This window comes from Rousettus aegyptiacus, unplaced genomic scaffold, assembly GCF_014176215.1.
Source record: "Rousettus aegyptiacus isolate mRouAeg1 unplaced genomic scaffold, mRouAeg1.p scaffold_m13_p_3, whole genome shotgun sequence".
NCBI lineage: Eukaryota > Metazoa > Chordata > Mammalia > Chiroptera > Pteropodidae > Rousettus > Rousettus aegyptiacus.
The window spans coordinates 45,569,480-45,590,942 of record NW_023416306.1 but is presented as its reverse complement, the minus strand read 5'-3'; the positions used below and the strand labels follow the sequence as shown (position 1 = coordinate 45,590,942).

Sequence of the window (21,463 nt, the reverse complement as noted above, 5' to 3'; positions counted from 1 at the left end):
TTTACTCCAGACATGAGTAAACTGTTAAAGCCAAAGACTTACCGATTCACTTCCTTCATGAATTCTTCTGGTTCATTTGATTCCCTTGTCACCTTTTTCTCTTAATGGCTTTTTTCCACTTATAAATTGAAATTGAATTCCACGCCTATGACACAATTATTTCTGTTAGTTTGGCCCAGTTTCTTAACCCAGAGACATTTTCCTCTTCAGTGAGTGCTGTGAATTTTTTTTTTAAAAGTAGTTCATTGTCCTCTTTGGTTTTATTTAGGGAGAGATTTTTCCTTTTTTTTTTTTTTTTTTTTTTTAGTCCTTTTTAAAATTATTGCTGAACAGCAGGAAAGGAGAGCGCCGGTAATGATAAGAAAGAAAGAATGCTTTGCTCACTTTGAATTGTTCAGATTTCATTCTAAACATAAAATATTGCCAAGTTCATTCTTGCGGGTTGGTCAGTCTGTCTCATTCCTTTATAGAAGAGGACATCCAAACCATATTTGTACCCTGGAGGGAAGAATGCCTTCTCCTGGAACTACTTCTCCCTCCTAATACTCCATTTCTTTCTTTCGAGACTCCAATCAAGTGCCGCTCATGCCACAGAGCCTCCTTTGCTTCTCCCTGCTCTAGGTAGTATTGCTTTCCTCTGAGTCCCTGTACTTTCATTCTGCCTAGCCCTTAATTTTGCCATTCAGATTTGTTTTGGGGAGGGAAGATAATTTAATGTAATGGTTAAAAGCACAGCCTCTGCAGACTTGTACAACCGTGTTCTAGACCTAGCCTTCCCACTTCTCAGCTTTGTGATTTTAGAAAAATTACTTAATCTTTGTGTGCCTTTGTCTTTTTACCTGTGAAATGGAAGTAGTTGCTACCTCAAAAGTAGTAAGGATTAGAGGGGATAACACTTGTAAAATTATTTATCAGAAAACTAGTAACTTGACAAAATGGAAACCTGAAAAAATATATATAATATTTTAAATAATCCCATATTTTTATAGCAGATTTCCTGAAAGAATGGGACAATGGTTTATATATCTTTCCTAATACCAATTCTTACCTATAGAAAGAATTCAGTAAGCGTTTGTTAATGATAGATGGTGCTTGGGAAATATGGAATGTATGCTCATGGAAATAGTGATATGCATGTCATAACACATTTCATTGTTGTACATTAATGAGTGTTTTAGGCTTTAGAAAATATTTCAATCTAAAACTCTTATGATGTACACAGTCTAGGGAAGTAATGTTGCAACTTCGATGGTATATGAAGTCAGTAAGTTTTCCTTTAGTTTTTCTAACAGTCATGGAAATGCTGGAGTTTTCCCCTCTCATTCACATTTTACAGCCTAGAATACAGAAATCTGCTTTAACTTTAATATCATCTATCAATTCTGTATAATTAGGAGAGGAACTTAGATGACATTTACTTAGAAGCAATGTTTCATAAGCCTTGTATTTTAATAATGTGAAAAAAAGATTAGAAGGAAAGAACTAAATAGACTAAAGCAAACAAATTACACTTTCTAATTATAAAAGCAATAAAGATTCATTTTAGAAATTTTAGAAAATTCTAGTAAGCAAAAAGAAGTGTGTTTCACTGAGATGCCACTGTTTACATTCCTAAATATACTGTTCCAGGCTTTTTCTATGATTAAACATGCATATATAATTTGCATTAAAAAATGGCATTATACTATATAGTCAGCTCCATAAACTGCTTTTTCCATGTAATAATGAATGTTTTAAATATACTTCTGCATCACTTTACCCTCTATGGCTGTACCATATTGTACTTAACCAACTGTTTGGGACTTTTTAGGATGTTTACAATTTTTTTCTCAATTACAAATAATGTTCTGATGTACATTTGAACAACTTACAAAATTTAAAGACCACAAAGTTTTCTTGGACTTCCCAATATGAAATAACTGGTATGTTAATTTCAATTAAATTGTGTCCATTTTTAAAATGTTCTTATCCAAGTCAGTCTTGAGTGATTTACTTGATGGTCACATTTAGGGCTCCTTGTGTGACTGAGAAGAAAAAGTAAGTTCTCTGAAAATGTGCATTTCAGGTTTTATTCATGAGTCTAAGACAGGCTTTTCCTCATTTGATACAAACTAAGGAGTTCTGAGAGTGTCATCAGGAAAATGTTGCTCTAAGGTCCTTGTCTCCTTAACTAGACTAATCTGTAATTTAGAGTTAGTGAAGTCATCATTAGGTCAGTTATTACTGTTCCGACATTTCAGTGGAAGAAAGGCTGGGGCATGGGGGTTGGTGATAGGAGAAGGGAGCCAGAGTTAGCTATGGGCCGCACAGACTTAAGATCATCATCATTTCCATATTTCATGGCTACAGCAACTTGAGATCTCACATTTTCTAAGACAAGACAAGATAGCGAATATTGCCTCCAGCTGCCCAATGAAACATCTCAGAAATCTTGACATTAAAAGTGGCATGTTTCTCTTTTATGCATCTAGAAATTATACAAAAATTCTTTATGGTATCATGTTTATCAATATTTGGGTTGTAAAATATGGTCATCAAATTTATAGGTCTTAGGAGAAGGAATAATAGAGATGACTTAGTCGTTCATTTTTGCAGTAAATGTCTGGCCAATATATACTACGTACCAGACACTGAGCTAGGGGTTGCTATTACAAAGAAGCGTTAGCAAGGCTTTAAGTTGCTCTTAGTGGGGTACAATTACAAATAAAAAAACCCACAACACTTTGTAGTATTTTGTTGCAATATTTAATAGATCTATTTCCAAGATGCTATAGGAATCCAGAGGAAGGAAATAAAGATATTTAGAGAGGAAGCAACACCTTAGCAGGTTGATAGGTGAATAGACATTCTCTAGGGAGGTGAGGGGAATGTGAAAAGTGTCATGCAAAGTATGAAAAGACAGTGTATTCTAGGAATTTTCAGCAAACAAGAATTGCAATGTTTATGTACAACAATTCTTGAGTTAAACTTTAAAATCTTTTTTTTTTTTTTACTATTTTAATGTTTTCTTATTTCTCTATATTTCTGTTTTTCAAAACCCAATTATTCCTTTTCAGGAAATTAATAAATCATTTAATCCTAAAAGAGTAAATGAAATGGACATGGCTTAATGCTTGTAACTACTCCTCGTCTTAATGGCATACTTTTTTTCCTACCTTAGATTTAATAGCTTAGAAATTATGGTGGCAGATTCAGAGATAGAGAGAATAGACAAAGAATTTGTAGTTCAAATTATGAGAGAGAGCGAGAGAAAGAGCGAGAGAATGAAATCATTGTCAATTACAATAAAGGTTAGGAAGGAAATATACAAGCGGCTGAGAACTCAATTCATAAAGCACCTGCTTTGATTGGGTGGGCAGGAAGAAGCATCACAGACTGGAAGTAGCATCTGCAGAATCTCTGATCAAGAAAGACCTTGGTATGCTTGAGGAATTGAAATTAGACTAGTGGAGCTGAAGCCTAGTGAGTAAAGGGAAGAACAGCATGAGATGACATTGAAGAACAAGGTAGGGAGCAGAGCATGCTAGGACTTACTGGCTGAGCTAAGGAGTTCAGATATTTTTTTGGTATTAAATTGTTAAAGTTGCATTGGTTAATACATTGTATGTTTTAAGTGTACAGTTCTATAATACATCATCTATATATCGCATTGTGTGCTCACCACCTAAAGTACAGCCTCCCTCGTCACCATATATTTTACTCCCTTTACTCTCTTCATCCTTCCCTCATTCCCCTTCCCCTCTGGTAACCTTCGTGCTGTTGTCTGTGTCTATGAGTTTGTTTTATTTGTTGTTTTCTGTTTTATATCCTGCATATAAGTGAAATCATATGGTTCTTATTCTTTTCCATCTGCCTTATTTTGCTTAGCATGATACTGTCAAGGTTCATCCATGTTGTCACAAAAGGCTGTATTTCATCCTTTCTTATGGCTAAGTAGTTTTCCATTGTATATATGTACCACATCTTTATCCAGCCATCCATTGAAGGATACTTAAGTTGTTTACATGTCTTTGCTGCCATGAATGATGCTGCAATGAATATAAGGGTACACATATCTTTACAAATATATGTTTTTAAATTTTAGGGGGTAGATACTCACGAGAGGGATTGCTGCATCATATGGTAGCTCTAGTTTTCATTTTTTGAGGATCCTCTATACTGTTTTCTATAGTGGCTGCACCAGTTTATAGTCCCACCAGCAGTGCATGAGGATTTCTTTTCTCCACAACCTCTCCAACACTTATTTTTTGTTTTATTTATAGTAGCCATTCTAAAAGATGTGATGTGATACCTCATTGTGGTTTTTGATTTTCATTTCCTTTATACTAGTGAAGTCGAGCATCATTTCACATATCTATTGGCCATTTGTATGTATTCTTGGGAAAAGTATTCAGGTTCTCTGCCCATTTTTAAATACGATTGCTTGTTTTATTGTTGAGTCGTATGAATTATTTATACATTTTGCATATTAACCCCTTGTCAGAGGTGTTGTTTGCAAATATCTTCTCCCTTCCGGTTGATTACCTTGTTTGTTTGTTTATGATTTCGGAGTATGATCTAAATGCAATGGGAAAGTATTAAAAGAGTTTTACACAAGGGACTATCCTGACAGATTTCCTTTTGTGGTCTTTCTTGCCTTGTGGAGAATGGAAGCAGGGAGACCAATTAGGAGGTTGTTGAATTAGTCTAGGCAAGCAATGCTAGTAACAGGGCTGGAGGGTAGCATTAAGGATGGAGAGGAAGAGGTGATTGTGAGAAATCACCAGGACTTGGGGGAAAGCATGGGGAGTGGGGAGAGGGAGAAATCAAAGGTGACTCCTAGTTTACTAATGAGTAAAATGGGGAATGGAGTAACTTTGAATGAGATGGGAAAGTCAGAAGGGGCAGGAGCAGAGGTATTTGATTCTATTTAGGACCTATTATGTCTTATATACTCATGAGAAATGCAAAGGAAGGTATCAGTTGGACATGTAAGTCCAAAGCAAGGGAAGGTCTGAGCTCTAGCTAAAATTGTATTTGAGATGCCACACTGCCTACCAGCATGTTGGATTTAATAGACTTTTAATTTAAATAAGCATTTGCATACAATTACACTATTTTGTGTTTGCCATTGGTCCTTCTGTGTCTTAGATAACACTGCTCTTACACCCAGGCAAGAGGGGCCCTGCCCTTCTCAAAACCATCTACTCTGGATCTTGTACTAGAAAGTGTCCCCCTCTGGCTTCACCCCTTCTCTGTGAAGCCACAAGACTGAGAAACCAAGGGGATTTTGCCAGCTTGAGCCCCAGTGCTCCTTTCTTTGCCACACTCTGTGGAACCAGGTACCCAAATTCCAGAATTACCTGCCCGAATAACCCTAAGCCCGCCTTAGGGGCCTAGGCTTCTTTCCCAATCCATCCTCTTGAGGGAGAACCATGCCCAACAGACTACAGCATTGGGCATGAAGAACATGATGTCTGCCGGGGTGTCTGTACATGTGCATGCAGGGCCCTCCGAGGTGTAGAACAAGACCACAGGGGGAAGAGAAGGTGGCAGGCCAGGGGTCAGAGGCTAGCCCATTCTGCCCCAGAACACTGAAGAGTCTGGGGTTTCAAAATCCAAAGCCATTCCCACAGCACATTCCATTGAGAAACTGAAAACAGTGATGCTGCTGGGAGCAGAGGTACCCGTGGGCAGCAGGTGCCCCGTTTAGGATGGTGAATGTGGGTGAGTCTTTCCCTAGACTCCAGCGCTTGAGGTTTGGGCCATGTCTTTCTTCCAGCACTGAGCACAGGGCCTGCACATGCACAGGTATTCATTAAATGAAGGAACAATCCAGTCCTCCATGGCTTTTCTGGCATTGGGATGAATCAGGGGCAGTTGGAACCTCCGCCACTCCCTTCGGACAGATAGATCCATCCAACCTGACTGTGGAGTCTGTGCCAAGAGGATGCAGCACTGCTATGTGTGGTTTTACAAAGGTGCCCAGCTGAAGGGAAAATGAGAACTGCTTTCCAGCCCACACTCATCTGCCAAGCCCTGAACATGCTGACAAAAAAGCACCTTTTTTTTGCAGGGTTGAATCTGCCTGAAGGAGATATCTGTTTCTTATTTTCTGCAGAGAAGTGGGCTTTTGCTACGCCAGCAGGAGTGCTTTTTTTGTGGTTCAAACAAACAGCTTCCCTAAGTGTCCTAAGCTTCCCAAGGTTGTGGGAGGGTAGGAAATTTGGATACCTGGGCCCAAATTCTCCATTACTGTTAAGTTCTTGAGATGCTTAAGCTGTAAGTGTTCCAGGTATCAGAATATTTTAAATTATTATCTCTAAAACCTGCATCTCAAAAGCCTCCCTGCCCCCTTCCTCAAAAGCCCCAAAAGAACACTATTGACCTGAGTCACAGGTGGCCATGCCATTTCCAGTGTTCCCAGGTCTCTCTCAGCGCCTGCTGCCTCCACATAGATAGATTAGGTCATAGGTGTTTTAAGCCATCATTTTCCCCAGACCCCTCTGCCTGCTGTCTATAAGGTAAATTGAAGTTGTGTGTATGGGGGAGAGGTCTACTGGGTACTTTTCTTGTGTATTCTGATGACAACTCCCCTGAGTGAGGCTCTCTAAGGCGAAACAACAAGCCCGGGCAGGAGAGAGCCCGGAATTCCAAGGAGACTTAGCAGTATTAGCACTAGGCAAAGGGCACATAACTTTCCTGTGGATTGTTAATAATCAAAATAATGTTTCACCCTTCCTGGATTTCTTTCAGTTGGGCTGAACCTAGGAATCATGGGTTTATTCGTGATGCAGAGAAAAGAGGGTATGTTTAGTACTGAGACATCAGCACAGTGGTGAGCTTTGAGGCAGCCTGCCAGTCGTCTAAGATTGGAAATATATCCTGAAGCCAAAAATTTGAAAAATTTCTCCCTATTTTCAAAATCATAGAACTCGAAAGAGTATTAAAATAAAATTAAGAGTTATTCCTGGGAACCTAATACACCACTTGACAAGAAGTCTTTACCAGGGTGGACCGAGTCTCATCTAACATATAAGTGAACATCCAGAATTACGTTTTCACATAAAGGTAAAGTTAGTTTGCAAAGTGCAGTGTCGTAGATGTACCAACGCAGGGTTCGAAGATGAAAAGCAGCTTGCTCCAAGACTCCCCGTCTCAGGCCGAAGTCTTCACTATTGATAGCAGCTGCTATACAGGGTCTTCTTATTTCATTTTGTGACTAATGCTGTGTTGCATTCTAATGGAATGCATGATGCAGTTTTGCCCCAGAGTGTTAAGGCTTATCTCAGCCTCTTGTACCATTCTAGAAGCAGTGAGCAGATAGAGAGCAAAGGCTATGTGAGCATCACAGAAAACAGATGAAAAGAAGGTACTTGAAGGGAAGAACTGTGGGTGTCTTGGTGGCAAGTCTGCTAGCCGCTTTTATTTTCCTTGTGATTTTCTGTGTTTACACAATATTCTGTAATAGTTATGAGTTGCATTTATAATCATAGTCTTTAAAATATTCAAAATTAAAACCTATTTGAAGAAACTGAGAGGAATTTGGGTTAAATGAACCTGAAACAGGAAAGAAAGGAGAGGAGAGAAGAGGAGAGGAGAGGAAAAGAAGGGGGAAAGGGGGGGGAGGAAGGAAGGATGAAAAAGATCTCTCATGGCAATATTTAGGTGCTAAATTGATCACTATCCTAGTTTTTCATCTTATTTTATCTGATAACGAACATTCATTTAATATTCAATGCTAAAAGGGAGGGAGAAGAAAACATTTATTAAGCATTGACTTGACATGTAAGGACTAAAAATAAGAATTCTTTCTGCCCTCAAGAAAGCTTATCTAAGAGCATGGCAGGCAAACTCACATGTACATTTATTAAACTTTCAACTTTTAAGTCTGTCCATGTGCCAGGTACTGTGCTAGGTTCTGTGATTTACACATAAATTCAGAGAGATTATTTCCTCAAAAAGCTGATAGTATAGTGGAGAGAAAAGAAATTTAAACTGATGATTACAATATAGTCAGTAAGTGTCACAATAGGGGCAGGCCCAAGGCACAGAAGAGAGGCACTGAACCCTGACTTGGGAAGTGTAAGGGTGGATTCCTAGAAGGAAGTGATGCCTGAGCTGTGACTTGAAGGACAAGGAGCACCCACCCAGGGAGAGAGGACAGTGACATGTCAGGCTCTGGAGTAAACATAAAGGCAGGAAGCAAGGCAGGGGAGTGCAGTGGCTTCTGGGAACTAAGTCATCCCATATGGCTACAGCCCTGTCGGGGGTGGGCAGTGAGGAGAAATGAGTTAAAGAGTCCCGGTCATGAGAAGTTACAGCCTTGCTAAAGACTTGAGTTCCTCCCTAAGCAGTGTGAAGCCACTGCAGGAGTTTAAAAGAGAGTGGTATAGGCAGATTTGCATTACAGAGAGATCTCTTTAGCAATAGGTACCCCAGTATGGCAGATGCATTAGGAGGCTGAAGCAGTAATACATGCAAGAGATGAAGAAGTCTCAGTTAAGATAGTAATAAGGAAAATGCCCAGAAAGAGTCAGAATCAAAGAACATTAAGAAGACTGATTAAGAAAAATTTGATTCATGGGCTGTGGGGTGGGGGTTAAGGAGGAATCAGGAGGGCCCCTTGATTTCTGCCTTGGATAACTAAGTGGACGATGGTGACATTCTCTTGAGCAGGGTGGAATATGGTAAACTGCACTTGGAACATAGTGTTAGTAAGGCACTATAGGAACCATGGAAGTGATTGAAAATGTAGATCCAGAGCTCAAGAAAGAGATCTGCACTCAAGAATTATTTGGGAGTTGTCATAAATAGGTTGCAGTTAACCCTTTGGTAGTAGAAGAGATTATTCAGAAGGAGTGAGAAGAAAATAATATAGAAGACTGAGGAGCATGAATATTTTAGAGGCAGCCAAGGAAAAGGGAGCCTGGCATGTTCAGAGAGGTAAGGGAGAGCCAGGGATGTCGGGAAGGGAAAACCAGGTATGGATGGAATCCTTGTTTATTCTCACTCTTAATTCTGCCATACAAGGAAGAAAGGGTAAAAGACAAAATGACAAGTGGCAGAAATGCCCAGGCCATCTGAGTTTGCCTCTTTAACAAGATTCCCTGGACATGAATGTCTATCTCACGTCTAGAATATCTGTAAGCACAAGTTTTTTTTTTTCTTGGTTTAAGTGGGCACATTGCCTCCCCAAACAAATTCAGTCTTCCATTAATAGAGAATATGCAGAAAGGGATTTCGGGTAGGCAAATGACAGTGTTGGCCCTGCAGGGTAGCCAGGGAGAGAGATGCTCTCAGGAGGAGGACTGGTCATTGTTGGTTCAACAAAGATGTTAGTGCCCACTGTGTGCAGGGTTCTCTCAGGTCAATACTGCAGAGAATCCAGGAAAATAGTGAATGAAAGTGTATGGGCGAAGCCAATAGGAGTCCACTTGTGAACTTGGGGTAGTTGTGGGATGGGCCAGATTGCTCTGTGCCCAGAAGCAAATATCGGCGGTGGGGGGCAGGAAGGGGGGAAGAAAATGAAGGCAGGAAGTGGAGGCTAGTCTTTGGAGGATTTGACCTTGAGTGTAAGGGGAGTGAGACAAGGTTGCAGCCAGAAGGGAGCATCAGGGTGAAAGAGAGGTGTCAGGAAAGAGTTAACGTGCACACATTCTCAAGGTAAAGAGCCAGATGAAAGAGGGGAAGATCCAGGTGAAATGATAAGTGATGGAGAGAGGGCATCAGACAGGTGTGTGTTGGAGGGAACACACATTAGCTGTGCATTAGAGAAAAGGAGAGAGGGGAATGGGGATTGGCACATGGGTTCACAGTTGGGAGAAGCATCAAATGAAGGAGCCATTCATCCTTCTGTGAAGCAGGAGGCAAGATGCAGAGATTGTCAGGTAGGAGACTTAAGGGAATAAGCAAAGTCCTAGAACAGGCAGTGTTCACAGACTGGTTAAGAGCCTCACTCTGGCACTGGGCAGCATGTGTACTCACATGCTGGTTCTGCCACTTACTAACCATGTGAACTTGGGCAATTTATTTGACTGCTGTGTGCCTCCGTTTTCTCATCTGTAAAATGAGGTTAATAACAGAAACCTGTTACTTGGAGTTATTAGGAGAATTAAGTGAGTTAATTCATGTAGTGCTTTTATTACAATGCCTGGCACAAAGAACTGCTCCATAGGTATTAGCTGTAATAGTTATTGTTAATAGGAATGAACGATATGCAGTCTAGGGTTATGCAAACACCAAGGTGTGAGTGGTTGATGGAGGGATATGAGGGCACAGCCAAGAAAGCACTGTGTTTTTCCAAGGTGGAAGGAATCAAGGACGTCCTCAGAGAGGAGAGACGCTTGACTTATACACACAGTTGTAGAGAGGCTGTTTCGAGTAGAACAAACACTGAGTACAGGCACAAGGCCATCTGCGAACCGGCCACGCTGTGGAAGAGTCTCTCTCGCGAGGCTGGAGGGGGAGCATGTGAGGTGCAGGAAGCAGTGTGTAGAAAGCCACCTTCCACCTCCGTGAGGGAGGAAGGAACTGCTGGAGCGGACTGGTGAGCACAGGCTGTGCGGGGCCTTGCAGGCTCCAGATCTCCTCCACAGCCACAGAAGTTTGGAAGCAGAACAGTGACAGGATCTGCTCTGTCTCGCAGTGCTCTTGTGAGAGGAGCCAAAGATGATTATACTGATGATGGTGCTAAAGTTACAGAGTGTATGTGTGCCAGAGACACTGTAAGTACTTTATGTATTCCTCACTCCTCACAACTGCCCTGCTTTCCCCATTTCTCAGATGAGGAATGGAGGCACATGGAGGCACATAGATAAGTGGCTTGAGGTCACACAGCTGGCGAAGCTGGGAAGTTTGACTCCAGAGCTGATGCTGTGATCACCACATTGTGACCACATCTCCCATTAGGGGGTGGCTCCGAGGAGAGGGTGGTGGGTAAAGGATAGGATAATGATGACCTCTCCTAAGCCTATAGCGGCTTACTGACAGTCTATTTTATGTCTAAATCAAAGAGGGCTTGGTTGTAAGGATTAGAACCCCTGCGAAGAACTCACGTGAATGGCAAATATATTATTAAAATACAGGGGACCTCCCAGAACTCAGCTGCCTGCTAGAGAGAGTGGCTAGATTCACAGAGCTGGAAAGCTGTCAGACAGTAGTATATCTCTGTCTGCCTGTAAACGCGAGGCTTTGTGTGTCTTTCTACCATCTGATTATTCAGTTTTTAGATACACTCTCCTATGACTTCGCATGTTCCCAGCTCTACCCAACATGACAAGTCCAAAGCCAATACTCTTGACCCGCTCTGTCCCTGTGTTGTGGAAAAGTTCTCAGTGAGGATAATCTGATGGTTAAGCCTCAGTCACTTGTCCCTCCTTAGTTCAAGGCTGGGATGGATGTGGCAAGAGGCACCAGCAGGGCACCACCAGTTGCTCTTGGGTGAAGCTTGAACACTTAGTCACCTAGGTCTGAGGGAATATGGGGATATGTCCCAGGTTCTGAGGAGGACTTGTTGCCAACACCGTGCAGTTCTCCTTCCTCTGAGCGCCCAGCTTTACCCTGGTCTTCTAGGCTCTTAGCACCATGATCACTGCAGCAGCTGGTAGATTTACTCTTCAACCCATTTCCCGTTTGCCCCGAGAAGACTCGCCGGCAGCGCTTGCAGCTGTGGCACTTCCCCTGTGATAACTCACGGGTTACAGTCCTAACCTTACCCCCAAAGTTGGCCATGAAATAGCTCACTTTTATTATTATTTTCACATCACTCTGGTATACTGATAGTCTTCAGAAACAAATGACATCATTCTACTTATAGCATTCTGTTTGTAGTGGTGGTATTTCCACTTAAAAATATAGTATTTCTTGACCACTGAAAATGTCAAATCCTAGAAAACGTAGCATTCCTTCGTGTGATGTCAACATTATTCTCTAACAGTTATTAGCTGAAGATTCATTTGGTGAATCTGATTTATGTTTACATTTCTGTCACATTGGGATTAGAGACAAGTTCTATTTAGAAATAACTCCAAGAACAGTTTTCATATTTTATTTTCCCTTTGAAAACAAGTCAGATTTGCTTCAGCCTCAAAGAGCGTGTTTATGTAAAATTAAATTAACTCTGGCAGCAAGCTGCACTTTTCATTCCTAAACGGGAAATGGGTTACATCTGATCTTCCCTTGCCATTTCATCTTGTTCCTCTTAAGCAGTATTATTTTCTAAGACCTTATTGCCTTCCTACTCAAAAGCCTTCAGCAGATGTTCTCTAATTTGTCATATCTGTCGTTGGCTCTCAGGGCCATCTAACCTGGCACTAACTCCTGTCTTCCAACTCGATTTCCCATTATTAGGTCAGAATAATCTTCCTCTCTCACCAGGTCTATCTCTTCCAGACACACCAGTCACTTCCTTGTACACTTCTGCTCCTCCCTTCTGCCCTGACATCTCACCCATCCCTTACCTTTGTCACATCCCTTTTAGTCTTGATTCTGCAGATAAGTTGTTGGTGCATGGATAATTGCTCTCTTCCTTGTATGTCTCAAACCTGTACACAGCCAAGCATGTATCAGACACTTGGGAAATTTAATATCAGTGATTAATAGCTGATTTTGATCTCTTAACCTCGGTTTTAAAAAAAACTGTTAAACTTTTTAATGCATTTTTAAAAACATTCCACATAAGTCCTCTGACTGTGATAATTGAACACTTCTTAGAGGCAATGCCAAGCAGAGGGAATTAACTCCTAATTTCATTAAAAGATTTTCCCATTATTCCTTGTGCTTGTGTTCTGCTTTCTCTTTTAAGGGTCTTGATAACAGGCACCATCTTATTCGTAGTCGTAGGCCCAAAATACCTAACATAGAGGAGTGCTGGAATAAATGCTTCGGTAAAGGAATGAATACCTCATGGCCTATGAGGGTGTGTTGTAAGTGGTCATCTCATTACTGTTTCACTCTATCTAGACATCTATACTTGTGCCTCATTTGAACCTACATTTATTATTTGTTGACACTTAAAGTTATTAGTCTAAAACTGTGAAAATTTTTGGTGGGACTGTATTTTCCTCCTCAGTTTTTTTCTCTTCTTTGCAGCATTCTAGGCAGTGGCCTTCTTTTACGATCCTGCCTAACTCACCTTCTGTTTTTATCAGACTTCCCGAAAGACACACAGCTGCCCAGACAACTGGTTCAGAGAAAATTCTTTGGGGGTAAACTACCAGCTATCCTTTATATTTAGGGCCTGTAGGACATCCGTGCTACTTTGGCTTTCTCAAAAGAAGATGAAAGAGCCCCAGAAGTGCTTTGTAAACTGCAGCAGGAGCAAAAACAAATAGATTTTGGTTATTTGCTTCTGAGTCCAAACATTTTTCTTCCAGTCATTAACTGGCTTTAATATGTGCATTGTTTACACAACTATTATTGTAATAATTGAGTAATTGCTGAGGCATATACTCTTAGAAGGAAAAAAAGAGAGAGAGAAACAGCATGGAAGTAAAATGTGGACAGAAAGCATAATTTGGTAAATTCGAAAAATAAGAAATTTTACAATGGAGTAAAAAGAAAATATTGTGAAATCTTCCTGATATCAAATGCGTAGCAAAATCTAGAAAAAAAAAAAAAAAAACCATCATGTAGGGGCGAAAGGCCCAACTGTGTGAGATATTTAGTGATTATCCCCGATGTCTCTGGGAAGAGATACAGAGTGACATTTAAGTCTTCACATGTTCTTTTCCCGCAGGCCAAATGGAAGCCCAGTAATGGCCGTTTATGTGTTTACTCTCCTGACTCTCGGCATTCTTCTTCCACCTTCCAACAGTACCACCAAACACACATAAACACATGCTATGTCTTCGTGTATTTACAATGAAAATCAAGGCAGGGGAAGATTGTGCAATAATGGTGTTTTCAGGAAAAGGTTGTTGCGTTAACTAACACTGGTCTGAAAGCAGCCCATCCCTCACAGTTGTTTTCACGGGCTGCTTTCTTCTGTCTAATGTTTGCACTGAAGGCTTGGTTTGCAAAGACTTATGAATACTTTCAGTACAACCTTTGTGGGGAAAATGAATTACAAGTGGTTCATTTATGCTGAGCCTTTCGTCATCGCCGTTTATAGCCATTCTGCTTATTCACTTTGTGAGAGCCATTCTGTGAGTTGATGAATGTGCTTTATGAGAGAATATAAGAGCCCCACAATTTGTTTTGATTGGTCTCCATTTGGATTCATAGTGAGCAGGTGCCATCATTTAGAATTGGTTTGGGCAATAGCTTGGTTATATAAATATTAGATACATGAAATAAAACCTCATTTAAATTACTTTAATCAGTAAGAATGAGGGAGCTTTATGTTGAATATAAGAGCGCTGTGGTTCTATTCTTATAGCTCCTGAGCGTATAAATGTGTAACCTACCATGTTTCTAAACATATGTGTGTATATGTGTTCTCCACTGTGCAAATATTTAACATGCATATTTTCTGCATTTCATTGAGAGTTTATGCAAATATTTTAAAGGAATAAATCTGAGCCTATGATTTCTTAATATAACATTTTTTTCTGATCTGAAAAATACAGGCATTTATACTTTGGAAATTACATCAAGGGTTGTTACAGTGTGGCATATTATTGTTGTTTCTATTTAAGCCTTGGAAAACAGCCCATCACATTTTTAAGCCTTTGATTTTTCCTGCTGTTTTGTTGTTGTTTATTGCCAAATCCATTAAAAAAGAGTGTCAAACTTTTTGTTACATACACTGAAAGAAGGACTGCAGTAATCCTTACCTCCCTAGAAAAACTGCTTACAAGACTGACATTTCCTAAGAATGGTTTTCTAGGTTTTCATGAACTTATATAAGTTTTCACAAATATGTTTTTATTCAGGCAGAGGACGGAAACTGGAATTTATGATCATAGGTGAAATGAGCAATCCAGAGATCTGTTTGTAACCCTTTAAGTACTATTATTCTAAACCTTGGCTGCTTCTGGCTAAATCTTTAAATTGCAAGATGCATCATCTCAGAGCACACACAGGAAAATACATTAGATATACGCCTTCATGCTGCTGGGTCTTTGTTTAAGCAAGCAGCCATGCTGTCTGGCATTCTTCTCATCTGCTACCTCTCAACCTTGTGTCCTGGGAAAGCTTCTCTAAGTCCATTTTCAGAGCTTCTCATGAATGAAGTTTTCCATGATCCCCACAGGCTGACTTGGGCAATTCTCCAAGAACCCAGAGTAAAGTACATGTCACATTATATTGTAGCTGTCTTCACATTTGTCTCTCCTGTTGATGTGACTTCTTTGAAGACTAAGCTCTGTCTCTGCCTTTATGGCTCTTGGGTCAAACTCACTTCCTGGCATGTAATGCTAAATAAATGTTCGTTGAATGAATGAATAAAAGAGTGAATTAATTTGCTGGTGGATAATGAAAACAAACTCAGAAGAGCATAACATAAACAGAAATGATTAATATTAACTCGCAGGTATGACCAAGGCCAAAATTATTTTTTAATTGCTTTCTCTGTTGGGAAATGTTCTAGGAAATGTTACCATGTATAGCCTGAATGGCATGAACATTTGAACATGGTTATCTCATGGACGATCAATTCCTAAGGGGAAGTTGCACTCGTAACAATCAAATAATTAATGAGTCTCTTCATTCCGAGGAAGATCTGAGGTGAGGCTCTACCCAAGCCATTTGGCCATGGCACCAAACAAGAAGCACTGTCTAATAGAATCAGCAAAATTCATGTTAGATGAGAAGTGAATGGGAGCTCAAAGTCACATAGAGTTAGTTAGCAGAGAGAGACATAAAACACGAATCTTCAGAGGCCTATTCCAATATTCTTCCCATGAGTCTTTGTTGCTTTGCTTCATCGGTGTTTCATGAAGTGTTTGTTTTTATGGGAAGATCAGCAAGAACTCACGGCCATTGTCCCTCACTTCTTTCATCTACAGGTTGGCCTACTTACCTGGATAATTAGGTAATTAGTGGTTTTCCCCCTCATTTGGCCTTGCATGAGGAGCAAGCTCATCTATGACAAATTAAAAATACCATCTTCCGTGGCCCTAGCTGGGGAGTTAGAAGTTGAAAGGGTTTATGCTGAGTAGTTCTAATATAGTCCCCAGATATATCTAAAACTTTTGGTAACTGTAGAGTTTTTAGAAGCTCCTCTACCACCTTATTAATTCAGAAATGCTTTCTAGGTTGAGACTCACTGATGTGGAACAAGTTTTACAGGAAAGAATTATGTAAGTTAATATTGTTGGCTAACCTTTCAATCGCATTTACAAATTAAAAAATGCAGTGCAATATTTATTTGACAGTCTTCTAATTATTTTGTCAAATAACTAGGAGAGAGCATGTGGTGTGGTGGAAAGAGTCAGACAACTCTGGATCAAATCTCAACCCTACCACCTCTTGACTTGCTTGACAGGCAAATTATCCCAAGTCACAGCTTCACTCCAACACTTAATTAAGAGGCTTCAGTAGTTTCTGGCTGCTTTGTAGTGATCTATTTAAACTCTTCAAAAATCTCCAGAGTCAAACTAAATTGGAGAATGCCAAAGGATTATTTGCAGAATTAAATGAGATCATGTATGTGACAGCATCTCATGCCTAGTTGTTTGACAAATGATAATACTGCTCCTTCCCTCAATTTGAACGAAAGCATGGAAATGTAGAAAGCTATGAAATAAAGTAAGTTATTTATTCCTGAAGCTAACAAAATCCAAGTACTAAATACCAGAAAAGATAGATAAGCAATCAGATAGTAAAAACAATATATTATTTCTTGGCATGTAGTAATGTTAGCTGAACTTGTGTCTCAACAGTCTAACCATATGACACCATAAGTTGGCTCCGTTTAATGTCAGAAATAATTTAAGAAAATAAGTACATACTGAGAGTCTCGTGTAAGGTTACATATTTATACATTTCCTAAGAAGACCTGATTCTTATGATTATGCCCTTACTTGGCCACTAGAATTTCTGCATTCCAGGCTCTTGCCAGATACTATAATTTTGAGTGCTCTATCATCCAGTTCTTATCAAAAGTTCGTTATGAGAAACAATATTCATGGAGGATTGCCTGAGGGATATGCATTCTATTCATTCCTCATCTGGATAGCCTAAATATTATTCATAGTTTAAGTCAACTCATCAGATCTCCATGTAATAGCTTCTTGTCAGTTTTCCTTTACTGAGCAGGGATTTTTGAACTGTGTGTTAAAAGAGAAACCTTTCATAAGTTTCTAGAACAAAAACCTATAAGTTACCAGGACAGAAGCATCAGACTGGCATGAAACTAAGCCAGGAAACAAGAAGACTGCAACAGAGAGATGAAAGGAAAGGTCTGTGAGCCAAGACTCCTGTACTGACCAAGAGATAGAGTCATATATGAGGAGAAAAGAAAGGTATTTCCAGACATAGAGTGACTCAGAGTGGACCATCCATGTACCACTTCTGAGGAAACTACTTGAGAAGTGTTCAAACCATATGAAAATTGAATTAGAACAAAGGTATTGGAATAGGGGAAGATGAAAAGCCAAAGAAACAATCATGAGCCACAAATCTTGTAAAATTATGTTCAAGTCTAAATACATGACAGTGTGACTATAAACTATAAATCGTAATTAATATTTCTTGAAACAGCAGAGCCATGTGTACTAAGAAGAGATATTTAGTAGTTTCAAGTGGAGTAGTCAGTGAGAGTAAAAATATTTCAAATATTTCCTCTTGTGAATAAGGAAAAGAGATGTCATGGGTTGGGCTGTCTGGAAGCAGGCACTGGGACAGAGTTTTGGGGTATGAGATGTTTATTAGGGGGTCAACACTTGTATTATGAATTGAATTGTGTCCTGCCAAAAGATATGTTGAAGTCCTAATCTTACTCCGCCTGTGAATGGGACCTTATGTGGAAATAAAGTCTTTGCAAATATAATCAGGTGAGCATAAGGCCATTAGGGTAGGTCCTAATCTGATATGACTGGTGTCCTTTTACGAAGAAAATGCCATGTGAAGACAGTGACACACCAAGAGAACTCTCTGATGACAGAGGCAGAAATGGTAGTGGTGCAGCTGCAAGCCAAGGATCACTAGCCACCACCAGAAACTAGAAAGAGGCAAGGAAGAATTCTATGCAGCGATTCAGGGGAAGCATGACCCTGCTGACTTCTTGATTTTGGACTTCTAGCTTCAGAGCTGTGAGAGAATAAATTTCTATATTTTTAAGCCATGAAGTTTGAAGGCTGATAAAACCCATGAAAGGAGGAGGGAGGAAGCACGGTTGGGCAAGAAGAAGGAGAAGGCAAACTCCCATGCAGGACACACAAATCCTGGGCCAGTTTGGTGGGGTGCTGCCCATCATTCAGTCAAAGCACATGGGCTGCCCCAGGGAGGCCGTGAGCTGGGGCGAGGTGGCTCTCTGCAGAGGCAGACCCTTAGAGCTGACAGTTGGAGGTGTCTGCTGACCATGCCCTCAGTGATGAGCAACTTTCCCTCCTGGGTGGTCCACCACAGTAGGCTGAGGGGAGAATGTGTGGGTTCTGGGTCGTGGGGACAGCATACAGTCATCTTATTTAATAAAAAATATAGATTTTTTTAAGTGATTTAAAAATAGAAAACTGAGCAAATATGTGTAGAATAAAATCCTAGGAGGAAAATGGAATTATAAATTGATTAATCCAGCAAAGAAGGAATGAGTAAAATAAATGTGATAGCGATAAATGTAGTAAATAGTAAATAGATGTGGTAGAAGCAAACCAAATGTAATCTTCCCTCAATAGATGTAAACTTGTCGAAGTCCCCTTTCAAATGACAAAAACTCTTATAGGCAATAACAAAACAAAAATCCACTTTTAAGCTATTTGTAAGGAACACAGCTAAAATACAATGACAACTAAAAAAGTTGAAGATAAAGAAATGGACAAGGATATGCCAAGTATAAGCAAATAAAAGGGGAAAGCAGAGGTGGGGGTGATAGCATCAACTAAAATGGAACCCAAGACCAGAATTATTAAATAATAAAAGGTACTTTTAAGGGTAAAGAGTATAATTCATAACAATATAACTATTTTAAGGCAAAATCCAAAAAGAAATGGAGTAGAATATGATAAAACTATAATCACATTAGAGAATTTTAATGTTTTTTTCATAATTTGGCCAAGTAAACAATGTTATAGAGTGGTAATAATATAGTATTTTTGTATCCTATGCATTTTTCTTTCGTGTCTATGGGATATTTACAAAATATCTGTTTTTATGGCCATAGGAAAAAAACTTGATGAATTCAGGGAGAAAAAAAAATTGTTTTATTCATTCCATTTTGTGATCCCAGAGTGACAAAGGAATTGGCAAGGAAAAAATAATAATTAATCTGTAAATACTTGAAATTATGAAACTCTTTTAGATGATTCCTGGATCAAATTGAAGATCAAATTCGAAATGACAATTTTTTTTTCAAAATTAATTAAACAGAACACTTTACATTAAAACTTATAGGGAAAAGGGAAATATACTCTGGACTACTTTATAGCCTAAATGCTGTGGGTACTTTAAAAAAAAAAAATGAAAACTAAGTATTGCATCTAAGACTTTTAAAAAAATAAAGCAAAAGAAAGAAGATATTAACAGTAAAAGCTAAAATTAGGGGTGGTTCCATAGAGTAGTAATTAGCATGTCTGCTTTACACTCAGAAGGTCCTGGGTTTGAGCCCCAGCTGAGCCAAGGCCCATACCCCAGGTGAGCTAGGCCCCTTGGGAGGGCCAGGCCCCCTGGGTATGTGCCTTGAGCATGTGGGAGGAGACACTCTGCCATCAGAAATCTAGTTTTTAAGAGGAGTTGGCAACATCTGTAGGTCAGAGGTAGAAGTGGGCGGGGGGTGGAGAATAAAAAAAAAAGCTGAAATTAATGGAAATGGCTACAAAACAAATAATAGAGAAAATATGACTAATGAAAATGTATATATATTATATACACATTAAGAATATATATATTCTCATATGGAATGACACACACACAAAAATACAAGGATAGGGAAAAAGATATGAGTCAGATCTCAAAAGGATTATAAGAATTTAGTAAGTGAATATTATGAGCAACTTTATGGCAACAATTTCAAAAATTTAAAGGAAACTGCTTTTCTAAAAAATATATAAATTACTAAAATTCAATCCAAAGAGAGGTCACAATTCCAAAATATGGATAATTGTAAAACAAAAATTTGAGTACGTATAGAGAAAGTCTTCCAATTTTTTGAAAAGTATATATGCCTAATACCAAAGCCTGATAAAGATGTGTTGGACAAAAATGGATCAATTTTAATCATGAAAATGCACTTTTAAAAATGGTAGCAAATCAAATCCAAGTTAGAGTTTGTCCTAGAAATATAAGGATGATTTTGCATTATAAAATCAATGTTACATATTGATACAGCAGCATAAAGGAGAAGAACGTATGATTGTATCAACTTACATGGAAATGCATTTGATATAATTTAGTAGATTTTTCTAATTAAAAAATTAAATTACAGTATAATGAAGAGAATCTACTATGCTACCAAACAAACAGAAGTATTTTGTTTGATGGTGACTACTGTAAGATTATAAGTACCTCGCACTGGTATTATGCAACTGCTGTTTATTACACAACATTGTTTTAGAAGTTTAGTGAATGCAATATGAAAAGTCATAGAAATAAGCTATATAAATATTGTAGGTGATGTGATTGGGATTCTATTTAAAATCTTTTAAAATACTGTAAGTAGATTTGGTAAAATAGATGAATGCAAGGTAATAGATGAAACCCAATCATTTCTCTTTCTGCAAATTAATAACTGGTTAGACATGCATACAGAAAAATCCCTATTTTAAAGAGTGACAAACTAAAATATTTGGAAATGAATTTAATAGGACATAAGACAAATACAAAAGAAGATGGTGGTAAAAGATAACATTCATAGAACTGCAGAGCTATACCTATTTTGAATAAGAAAATTCAACATTCCAAAAAAGATTAATATTTCCAAAATTAATATATAAATCGAATATAATTTCACTCAGAATCTCAACTTGGAGTGAGATCATATGGTCAAATCAATCCATAAGATTTTAAAGTTCGTATAAAAACATAAATACAAGAAAATTGCTAAATTTGGAAGAAAAACGACATGGGGAACCTGCACTAGCAGATATCAAGGTATACTATCATATTATATTACCACATTTAAGACAATATAATATTAGCTCAGGAATCAATAAGTAAGTCTTTGGGAAATAGCAGATTGTCCAGAAATAGATTGAGGTATATGGGAAAATGTAATACGTGATAAAGGTAGTGTGTCTTTCAAGTAAGGAGTAGATTATAAAATAAACGATATTTGGGAAATTAGCCATGCAGTGGGGGAAGCTGAGGTTAGCCATTTAGAATAAAGATCTAATGTTTAAAATGGAACTATACAGGTATTAGAAGAAAATATAGTAGAATACATGTA

The 21,463-nt window shown here is 38.8% G+C and overlaps 1 protein-coding gene across 4 annotated transcripts in view; it reads left to right on the top strand.

Annotated features, from left to right (window-relative positions):
* The window catches only part of PIP5K1B (phosphatidylinositol-4-phosphate 5-kinase type 1 beta), a 271,639-nt gene that overhangs the window by 76,240 nt on the left and 173,936 nt on the right, over positions 1-21,463 (top strand). Inside the window, exon 1 of one of the 4 annotated variants that reach the window (XM_016135547.2) lies at positions 344-621. The exons of 2 other annotated variants lie outside the window; for them this stretch is intronic. The gene's annotated coding sequence lies outside the window, so the exon portion shown is untranslated. Of the gene's footprint in view, positions 1-343; positions 622-7,615; positions 10,707-21,463 lie in introns of those variants that run through there. One more of the 4 variants, XM_016135545.2, reaches the window with a different exon arrangement.